The following is a 12669-nucleotide window of genomic DNA, read 5'->3' as shown; positions in this document are numbered from 1 at the left end:
AGCCGCTGTCGACACTGGATGGAACTCGGTTGAGGCTGACATCATGGTGTCTAGAACTATGCCTTGTATAAGGCCGACGTCTTCATCACACACTGCCAAAATAATCATACATATTTTGATGAATATATTCGTACTTAAACATATACATAAAACATGAGTCAATAAGTAACATATGCTGAGAAATTGAGGCACACAACGCACCAAAAGAATTGATAAACGTAACTCTTATACATTAACATGCTTTTTCATGGTCAGAAATATTCTTAACCGATACTGAAGAAGAACCGTTAATGAGATGAAAACTGCTTTTTTACACATGTGGTTCATGTATACTAATGCTATTACAGAACGGCTCTTTGTTTTTGATATTCAAAATTCAATACGTTTATAGAATAATCATCAGTAAAATTCCTTAAAACATATGCATGTTTTAAAAATATCAGTCACCAGTAACTTTAAAATTATATGTGTCGTGTTCTGAGAAAATTGGGCTTAATGCATGTGCGTAAAGTGTCGTCCCAGATTAGCCTGTGCAGACCGCACAGGCTAATCAGGGACGACACTTTCCGCTTTTATGGTATTTTTCGTTTAAATGAAGTCTCTTCTTAGCAAAAATCCAATTTATGCGGAAAGTTTCGTTCCTGATTAGCCTGTGCGGACTGCACAGGCTAATCTGGGACGACACTTTACGCACATGCATTATGCCCATTTTTCTCCGAACACGACTCATATGCATATATTATACGATTGCTAAAGTTTAGTGGGTACTTACAAAACTCGTACATCCAATACTTTGGAATCCTCAGCACCAGTTCCCCAGTAGATGAGTTCACAGAGAACATAAAGTCGATTTTCCCGAACAGCACATCGAGCACGCATGTGCTACTCACGTTAATATTCACTTTTGCCTTCATACCGAAAGGCACGGTGCCGTTATCCATGGAAATAACGTTGAACTGAAGCGATGTATAGGTCAAGTACACGAAGCCCCAAAGGTCATATGTGCTGTCCCAAATTACCGGTGGACTGCATAACAATGTGAGAAAAAGACGTAGCTAATATAAAGCTGATAAATATATGTAATCACGGCAATCCTTTCAAAATTTTAAATAAAACAATCTCAATCCTTAAATATTTATCTTTGAAAACATATACGTTTTACTCACTCAGCAGTAACATTGGACACGACAAAGTGAATCTTTCCGTTCTCACCGCTGTCGGCATCTGAGAATGTGAAGGTCGTCAGTGGAGCCACGCGCAACACTGGCTGGGGAGTTAGCGAAAACTCCGTAGGACTCAGAATGGGACAGTTATCGTTCACGTCCGCTATAAGTATCTGAAACAATCGTGGATACAATGCGAGGAATACTTTAAATAAAATAAATAAAATTACTTTTTTTTTCAACAAAATGTTTGTGATATATTTAAGACATAAAGAAAGATCTTTGAATATAGTTGTAGATGAATATTCGGCTTTTAAAACTACATGTTCGTGACTAAAGAGCATAAAATAACTTGGCAACGTTAAATGCTCGCATTAAAGTAATGGCAAAAAGGCGACGTACCCTGACGCAAATATGTCCCGTGAGATTCAACACCTTATCAACCACTTCTAGAAGTAGTTTGTACTCCTTGGTTACTTCGTAATCTAGTGTCGCCATCAAGGACACTTTCATTGACGTTGTCGGAATAGTGTAATTCTGTGCGGAGGTGGTATTTGTCATATTAACCAAGGGGGAAATCGAGGAACATTCTGTGGTGCGTCAAGTGTATTTAATAGCATTAATGCATGTACATTGTAAGGTAAACTGATAATATGCTAGGACTGTTACATATATCACTTAATGGTTGCAATGTTAAGAATGTTAATACTCAAACAATTATTCTGCAGATCTAGCATAAAAGATTTGCAAGAGTGTTTCTTGTTTTTATATTTGCACTACACAATATGAAGACAACATACCAACATATTGTATTATGTTCTTATTGATATCTGTGACAGTCGTCAACGTTGGTGGTGTTGGTGTCGGTGCCGTGAAGGAATATGACGCGCTTTTTATTTCAAATCTCCTTTCCTCATTACCTATATAAATGAAGATCCAGTATACGGCGGTTAATCAATCATGCAACACTGTTTTCAATAAATTAATAAACAGACATAAAAAGCTTTTGCGAATTAGATATCTATTTAATCATGCTACTGAGTCAAGAGCCGTATTTGCTTCATTTAAGCATATTAAAAACATAGAAGACTTTGTAAAAAAATCAAAATCATTCTTTTTTAACAGATTTTTTTTTGTTTAATTGCTCTTTTTTATGAAGAATATACTTTTGACAAGCATCTTACAGATATACTCTATTTATACCTTTATAAAGCTTAATATCAAAGCCACCGGACGAGGAAAAGACGTCAATAAGTTGAATATCGTTTACAAGTATTTCACCAATATTTTCATCTTCATCAACAATCAATGCATAATCCAAAGGTAGGTCTGTAGCCTTGTCTTGGCTAAAGGTAACATCGATAGCCTCAAAAAGCAATTCTGACGAGCATCGCTTGGTGTTGGCATGAAACCAGTCAAAATGGTAGGTCTGGCCTATCTAGAGTAGCAAAAATACGTTTTAATGTTGAAGTAATTACTTTGTCACACGACAATACCACCATGGTAAAATGATTGGAAAGCTAATTGATCGTAGAAATTAAGTTTTATAAATACTTGGACAAAAAATTATGCTAGATGAAGAAAATTAAAATAATACACAACTTTATATAGTTCAGTTGAAGTAATAATAAACATGAAAAATACCTCTAAACCTAATGTTATTGGAGCAGATGATGTCACAAGTCCGTTGCATGAGCCGTTGGTCAAAGTGCCGGTTTGAAGGTAAACCTTGCTCGCTAATTCCATAGAAACACAAAATAAAGTAAAAGGATATAACGAGTAAGCGCATTTAAACAAACACAAGTGAATGATGCTCATCAAGTGAATGAATCATATTAATATAGTATGCTATTCAATTTCATTAATTTTATGTAAGATTATTCTTTACATTTACAGAAACAAACGTTACTTTTAGAAAATATTATAATATGTATAATTCTTAACGCGTTTTACAAGTAAGATTAGCCGACGACAGATCTATTTTGAAGCATGGTTTTGTGGTCCTGTCCGACAGAGACTCGAACATCTTGACTTTGTGAATGAAGAGCCACATGGCCTCGCCCCCGCCTAGGGTGATGACCCCGGATCCTTTGTACACGATACCAACTCTAGCTGCAGATGTAAACCTAGATCGAGAGAATAATTTGTATCGTATACACAGAGAATAACATAAAGAATGCATAGGTTGACAGTGTAGTTTGAACAATTATCTTGAAGGACGTCTATCATAATTGGTATTAAATATATTGTAAATGGTATGCAATATTACTATGTATGTTTACGTGCTACATATGTATAGCCAGTCAATTGAGCAGTGCTTTTGGAAAACGGGGCTTTGTGCATGTTCGTAAGGTGTCGTCTGGCTAGCCTTTGAAGTGTCGTCTGGCTAGCCTTTGAAGTGTCGTCTGGCTAGCCTTTGAAGTGTCGTCTGGCTAGCCTTTGAATTTTGTCAAATAATCTTATCTATACTCTAAGTTTGATTCTTACCCATAATTAGCGTATGCGTTCTGAGTAAACATTCATAAAAACATAGTAATCAACCACATTTCTGAAAAGACTATGTCTAAAAAGACTGTGTCTAAAATATAAAGAAACTCCTGGTACTACCCAAAATTATGATATCGCATGTTACAGTCCATTTGATTCTCTGATCCATAACCTTTACCATCCACAGGGAAAAATGATGAAGAATAGTATCTGAAAAAGAATGAATATATTAAACATTTTATTTCATTGAGTTCCTGATAATGTATAGACTTTCTAACTTGACTTATATATGACAGAAACTTTGATATTACGCAAGAAATTGCAAGTGCAGAGTAGTTATGGGTCACTAATGGAGAAAAATGCAGAACGGTTAACATTAAATAAGTATGGCAAATATAATTTAACAATTATAAAACCATTTTCATTCAAAATGAACGTATGAATTTTGTGTGCGCTCAAGTTAAGTGCATATCTGTTTATGGTATAAATGCATTTTCGTTTTGGCTTCATTTCCTTTAAATGTACGTATTTGATTCTGTATGGTTTTTTCATTAAACATACTTTTTGTTATTCCCACTTTGATGCGCAAGCACAATCTTCCCATTGATCTCTTTATTGTTACTTCCTACAGTGTCTTTTCTAAACCAAGTTGAGAATGTGTCTCCGGTTGGTGCAGAGGAGACTTTCAGCCAGGCTCCGTAAGGGCTGTCCACGTAAGAGGCGCCATATATAAGTGGGTAATGTAAGTTGTTGAAGTCAGTGTGAGCCTTACTAAAGTCGAAATATGTGACCTCTAGTTCAACGTCGTTGGGTCCTGCTACATCTGTCGGCACTGCAATATAATTGCCCTTAATAGGCTAAGTAAAAATATAAATTACGCAGTTAAATTACATTTAATTTAATCATATACATCTGTCCAAATATTAATGTTTTATAAATTGCATATTCATACATCGTAATTATAAAGTGTGTAGGTAAACAAATAATCGTGGGGCACAACACTAAATGAAGAAGACACTATTGAGGCAGATCTAATTCGCTATTCAACACAATTCATACCCGAATCCGGTGTAACAAATACAGCTGGATTACTCTTCGCGCTCAGGACACCATTGACAGTTGTTCGTATAGCACATTCATAAGGTATTCCGGACAATACCCCGTCACTTGCATCAAACGTCTGAGAGAAATCAGAAGGACCTGACAAAGCATCCGGATCTGACAAGGATTGTGTTATTGTCGGTGCGGAGCTGCTGATGCATTCGATGTCATACTTCCTGAAACACGGCAGTGAAAGTATTGATTGTTTTATTAATACTATTTTCAATCTCTTTTGATTTAATTGATTTGTGGGTAGATCTAGAATTGAACTCATAATTTGCCTTATTGCATATTCGAATTTATCCAAATTCCTCAATGAATTTTGAATGTTTTTGCGATATTATCATGATATAATTGATATACTTTTTCTGTGTCTAAGATTTTATTGTAATACTTCAACATCAAACGGCGTATTACGTCTTCTAACTAGCTAGAAACTGGGAAAGCACAAACTGCATTTCATCCTATCTATTCTTCCTTCCTCAATTAATATTTACGTTCTATCCGACTTATAAACTTGTGTAAAAATAGTTGTACAGTTAAATTCAAAGGCATATAGGAACTTCAGACATCATTTTTTTATTTTAGGCAATTTACTACTTGCCCATACACTACCACATGTCTGGAACATACAATACGTCACAAAACTTACACAGTTCCATTTAGAGGAGGAGAAGTTAACGACGTGTTGGTCTGGTAATATAGATACTTCGGTTGTGTCCATTCGATTGTAAACTCCGTGCCACTTGCAACACTACTGTTTACCGAGTCGCCACCTTGACAGAGACGTTTCCGTATATCATGAATGCAATCGCATATATAAATGCAGTTCTATTTCGCGAATGTAAATCTATAACAGAGTGATTAATATACGACATCCAACATTATATAGAGGATTTTTGTTGGGTTTTGTTGAATATCGGTTTAAATTCACGAGTGATAATAGAACATTATATTTTGCGCCACTCGTCACCACGATTGAAAACATATTATTTTTGTGGATCACGAGTGAATTAAAATCGATATTCCAACAATTTTAACAAATTTTCTTGTTAATTTATTATTACAAATGATACTGTTTGTATTTTTGCCATTCAGGACAATATAATTCCCCGTTGGGCGCCCCAACATTTTATTACATATATATAATGCGTATGTTTTTCTAAACATTCAATATAGGGATAATACACGTTTTCGAGGGCATGATCATCTGCGGGCGCTCGAAAAATCCGTTCCTGCCCGAGTGCGCAGCAGGAACGGATTTTGAGAGCGCCCGCAGATGATCATGTCCGAGAAAATGTGTGTTTTCGCTATTATTGCATAAACAAATCACACATACCAAAATTAATTAAAATAACATTGAAAACAATGTTTTGTTCATTCGACATACAGAAAATAATTCGAATATTTCAATACAGTTCAAGGTTGTGTTTTACATATGCCTCACTCGGTCATCATCCGAAATGACGAGGCTTTACCTTCGAATAGGCAGTTTGCGATTTAAAATGTGTTTAAACAGTGGATTAATGCAAAGTTGAAATGCAGCCCCGCAAATTAAGAAATGAGGAATTATTTTGGAATTTACAGCAGGATCGTTGAAGGTACATAATCACTTAAATTTACAGCATAGTCTTTTGAAAGTGTTGAGTAAATAACCTTAACTTCATTGACGTTGCCAATACAATAAAGCTGTTGTCAAGAGAGTGCAGATGGTATAAGTTGAAAAGTGGATTGAAATAGGCATTGCCATTATCCCTGCATGCATGAGGAAACTGGTGCTTATTCAGTTCCCCATTTATGCTTGGAAAGTCGTCGAAGGCTGGAGAAGGGAAGTAACTGCGTGTGGACCAGATTATGAATATGAAAAACACATAACAGCTTGAACGGCACGTGAATCGCCTTGTTAATGCACGATTTCTTCCGTTCAAGCCCTCATTTTGCCAAGTTTCTGCACCCCACCAGAGGACATTATAGACAGAGTTTATGCAATAATGCACAGTATTCACCCTCGGTAAAATAAAAGGGGTCTTAATGGAGAAACCAAAGATATTTCTGAAAATAGTTCCGGTAAAACAATGAAAATTATCGATAGTTTTCACTGTTATTTTTCAATGTTTGCACCAGTGAAATATCAATTTTAATTCACTGATATTTCTCTATAAACCATCGGAAATCATAACATAACATATAATAAATAAGATGGAACATTGATACAAAAAACAACAACATCAAAAAAGATTCAAACACCAACAATGAAAACATAAAAAGCACCCTTATAAAAACATATTTGCTATTAAAGTAATTAGATTTTGAGTGATTACCATGCAGTATTGGTTAACCAAAAACAAATCGTTCGATGTTAATACGCGCCGAATATTACTCAAAATTATGTTTTAGAAAACATAAAATATATATCACCGGAAACTAGAAAGTCTAATTACATATTGTATGCTGGCCAACTTATGTAAAATATTAATTGAAAATCCTTACTGCATGTGAAATTTGTTGGGCTGACGTTCAAGTAGTAATCGGGAGAATTTTTCGACGAGTCATGAAGGAGAACACCATTAGCCTCGGTATTTTGGCTGCATATGCCATTAGCAAGAACTTGTGTCACAGACGACATCGTCTCAACCAGTTGACACGAACATTCTAGTGGATTGCCGGCTAGGTCTCTTTATTATAAAACGGTTTAAAGTTTATAAGTTTATGTACTAATCTTGATTATAAATGCATTTCCACTCACTTAAAATTAAATTAATACTCCTTTGCAGTTATTATTATTATTATTATTTTTTTTTTATTATTATTATTATTTGTCTAACCTCCAACTACAATATCAGCTACTACAACCAAAGTGATTTCAAAATGCAACGCAGCATATATTTCATAGATAACACATTTACGCAAGCCATTACGCCTACTCACAATGTGTTTAAAGCACTTAGTCCTGAAAATGCTGAGGCTGCGATGGTACCAATCTTATTCTTGGGCATTTGGATGATCTGGAGTTTACTCAACGAACCGAACGAGTGAAGATGGGTTATCTTATTATTCCCAGCGTACAGTTTCTCAAGGTTCATCATGCCGTCAAAGAACGTGGTTGGGAGCGTCGTGAGCTCGTTTGAAAACATGTGCCTGTTGTTGTTTTTTCAAACATAAACATTTGAATATAAAAAGGTGCATAAATAGACGATGATACATATCAATGTAATGTGATGACATTATTGAACAGTGCTCTGTTAAAAAAGGGTTTAGTGCATGTGCGTAAAGTGTCGTTCCATATCAGCCTGTGCAGTTCGCACAGGCTATTCAGGGACGACACTTTCCGCAAAAACATGACTTTTGCTGAGAAGAGACAATCTTGAAACAAAAATGTCATACAATTGGAAAGTGTCGTCCATGAATAGCCTATATACTTTTCACAGAGCACGGCTCAATTGTTAATATGTTCTTGTAAATAAAATATTAGTCACGCCCTTCAAAGGCGGTCAAACCCAAACAAGGTAAATATTCAAAGCAGTTTCCGTAATTGAAAAATAATAGATAACAAAAATATCTTTTATTGTTAGACGCTTATTTTATATCTGTTTCGTTAAACCGAATTTGAATTAATTATTAAATAAATAAAACTTATGCTTCACATCGTTATATATGTTTTTTTACGTTTTCACAGAGAAACAGTTAACATAAATAATGAAAAAGCAGAGAAAAGTTTCAAACACTTTCGTTTAATTATTTTCTTTAATACCTTTTTACCCGATCAATGCTTAAAATTTTCTTCAAGGTTCACATTCATGTACTGCTTATGCATTTTTCTATTTATACTATTTTGTGAATTACCAAACAAGTACTGACACTTTTTTATTTTTCAAAATATATATTCGTCATTGTTATTTAATAGAAAAAGTTTGATTTGCAGATGTATTATTTTTTTTACAGTTTGCTGCATTTGTAAGCTGATGAAACAACTTGTTTTTTTCAGTTTTCCCGATGTAATCCCCGGTATCCGTGTCATTGAATAGCTGCTCCATTTGTAAAGAATGTCGCTCTGGAATTTCATTTTCTATTTTAGCGTTGATCAAATAAGTTTACGAATCGACATCATACAGATTTTATTTACGTTTGTTTGAAAATACTATAATTTTTACAACAGTCATTATATGCTGTGTTAATAATATTGGCCAAAAGATGATCATGCACAAAGTTCGTAAAGCATTTCTTTTATTTTCTTATCCGATATATATATATACAATCAACTGGGAACCAACTTCAGCATGGATAGTTTTATTAAGGTGTATTACACTGAATTAAAGCAATGAAATAAAACGATCCGACTGCTGAAAATGATACTTTGATTTTTATATTAAAATTAACCAGTTCAACTTTGATACGACTATCGGTGAACAAATTATTATATTCAGAGGCTTAAGTATCTAATTGCCTGCTTGGTCGTTTTCGCATCAATACAAAACAGCTCCGTAATAAGTTTTTATTTTATTAAGGTAATAATAGACTATAATCAAAGCAAGCAATTTCAAACTAAATGTACATAAGAGTAAACGGGGTATTTTATAGAAGGTTAGTCCGCTTCTGTATTTTTCTAGTTTATTGAATGCTTCCGCAATTATGTCTGGTTTACAAGACCCTTGCCACAATGTATGTGAACTTATATCATCCATCTGAAACATAATGGTTAAAATATTTCAATGTTATCTTTCCGTTTATGATCACAATATGTAGTCGTTCGCCATAAATTTTCGAGTGCGGTCGTTTGCGTTAAAATTTGACACTACAATATATATGGTGCTATTGTTGCTACGATTTGTTTTAATATGTTCCTTTTTAAGTTTGTTAACTTAATTTAATGTTAAGAAAATAATTTTTTATCCACTTTTAAATTTAAATATGCCACTATTAAACATGAAGAGATGTCGTCGATATCACTAACTGGAAATGTGTATTTTAAATTTTCTGAATCTAGAGGGCATAAGAACACATTCATATCGTTACGTAAGATTCTCAAGTCTTTGTTCATTTTCAAACTAGTTAAGAAAGAAAACACAAATAAGTACCTCTTGATTAGACGTGTATTTGTTAATATAATAAAAATTGAAGTCGTTCCTATTTGTGGTCATGTGAGGTTTCCTTCACTCACATCGTTCTTTATCCACGCTACCAACTACATGTGCATCAGCGACACCACGCAATAAATAACGGGTTATGAATGTGTAATAACGCATTGATGTGTTTTTAAAGAAATCTGATATGTGAACGTAGAAAAGAGCACTGCATATCATAAAAGGGACTTGTTCACAGAAATTTTTTTGGTAAATGTTACCCGCAAAGCTCTAATAATAATTTTCAATAGTTCTAAATAATACTAACAATAAGGAAAATATGAATACAAATGAATTTCCAAAGGTTTGAACCCTTGATCCATATTAGAAAAAGCGAAGGCATTACCATATCACCACGCACGATGTGGAGTTATTTAACAGCTGTGCTGGTATTAAATGTTAATGCTTTATTATCAACGAAAAAGTCAGAAGCGCTTGTTCGTTTCCGATTTCGATGGAGGAACACATACATTGTTAATATTCTTCTTATGAGTGTCATTTTGCCTAATCGATTATGATTCATTCAAATGTTAACGTATGGAAGTTGTTTTTGAAATTGACATGTTGCCAAACTGCCAACAAGTCCCTTCCATGCTGATGGGCACTCACACTGTTTGTATTGTTCTAGGCAAAGACTAATACTGCTCTGTTCGTTGTGATATAACAAAGCAGTATGTCAAAAGCATAACACGCCAAAGCAGAGGCGTAACATCACTAGTTAACGATAAATAGTTTAAAGTGTAGTTACAGTTGCTTAAGACTTTGCAGGTTTGAGAACACGCCTGGTTCCATAACAGTCAGGTCGTTTTTTGAAATATCAAGATACGTCAACGATGTCTGATTCAGGAAAAACCCGGTTGAAATCTCGCTGATTATGTTGCTTCCCAAATCCCTAATCATGTAAGAAAAAGAGACATGAAAACAAGCAATTTTAATAACAATTTCACTATTTATGTGTATATTAAGTAAAAAACGTAAACTACATGCTTGTAAAATATTAACATTAAACACGACAATATCCTTAAAATATGGAACGTTTTATACAAACAGTACAAGGTCCGAAATAGTTTTTCAGATCCAATACAAAACATCGAATCAGGTTTGGTCGATACCGTGTAAAATGGATCATAAACACAGGTGCCAGATCACACAGCCGTAATTCTGTACTTACAGTCGATTGAATTTTTGACGGGTGATGACCTGTGGTACGGATGTAAACAGATTGTCGTCGAGATAAAGATTCTTAATGACTGAGTTGTCAAGTGCATTCGTTGATATGTATGACATGTTGTTGCTGGAGAACTTCAAATCTGAGGATATAATGCTACTGCAGCCAAAAATGGAGTTCGGAACCTTCAGAAGCTTATTGTTGTTTAATTGTCTGAAAAGCAAACATGTTTGTTTTATACGAATTTATAAACCAACGAATTTTCATCATTTGTAATGATATCATAGAAGAAAGAAATTATATCAAAGTATTTGTATCAAGATCAGTTTAAGTACGTTATTGTAAATAATATCACGTTTATAGCTGTTGACAACGATATGAAACACATTTTATGTGTTATTCATTTGTTAGATGAAATACAAACTTATTTAAAAGGACAAACATATGGTTTGCATGTTCAATAAATGAATCAAAAGCAACGAATACAATGATTGGACAAATTAACGTGTTCTTACAAATTATTCAGTGTAACGTTAACAAATGCTGATGGTTCAATTGTGTCTATATTTCCACCTTCCATTTTTAGCGTTCTAGCAGACACTTCGTAAAACGCAAATGATGGGACGACTGTGTACGGCAAACCAGCAAGGTTTATATCGTACGTCACTCGTACTTTTGTCAATGAATATTCGAACAATCTTCTCAGTGGGTTTCCAGCAAAGGTAAGATAATCAAATGTCACGTCGTCAAAGGCGTAACTGTGTACTTCTGTAATCATATTTCCGGACAATATTCTGAAATGACATCATTTTGTACTTTAATGTAATATCGATCGATGTATATTGTTTGTATACATAAACGTAGAAAATAAAAATAACAGTTTTAAACAGGACTTTTCACAGATGTTGGCATGTCTTGAAGTTTGTCATTTTGGCACGTCTTGAAGTTTGTCATTAAATGTTTTATATTGATAAATGTAAACATTGGATCTAAAAAGCTCCAGTAAAAAAACAAAAACAAGAATACAATACTAGAATAAATGTAACCGTCAACTGGGCTTGAACCACTGACCCCTGGAGCCCTGGAGTACAAGTCTATCGCTTTGACCACCCGGCCACACGCTTTGCTCACGCAATGAATGATGCATTTGATACTTTATATAATCACTCCTCGTAGTATCTCAAAATATAACAACAACAACAGAACTTTCCGAATTATTCAATCGTTTCGCGTTGCAACGCTTTATAATTTTCAGCTTTTAAAATCGTCAAAAGATGCATATAATGGATATTTAAGAGCATGGTTAATGTTCAGAAATACTCTTTCCTCACAAATATCATAATAACAACGAAAATTTGCGAATCTGAAACATTTGTTTTTTATTTTGTCAATTTTCTAAAACGTGATAATGCCCATTTAAGCCCCAATGATTTGCTTGTCCGACCCAACGCGATGACTCCAGTTGTAGTCATTAAATATGTGAGAATTTGCATACTGTGATTATGCTTTGTCTTTGTGAATTTGCCTTGTGTCCCGACGTTTGGTCGTCAAGCTTTTATCAGATTGTTCTTCTTCTTGTGCAACTAAAGTTTCACTGTGTTAATATTGGTATACTTAAACGCAGAAATTT

Source organism: Dreissena polymorpha, chromosome 2, assembly GCF_020536995.1.
Source record: "Dreissena polymorpha isolate Duluth1 chromosome 2, UMN_Dpol_1.0, whole genome shotgun sequence".
Taxonomy (NCBI): Eukaryota; Metazoa; Mollusca; class Bivalvia; order Myida; family Dreissenidae; genus Dreissena; species Dreissena polymorpha.
Note: the sequence above shows the minus strand (reverse complement) of the source record.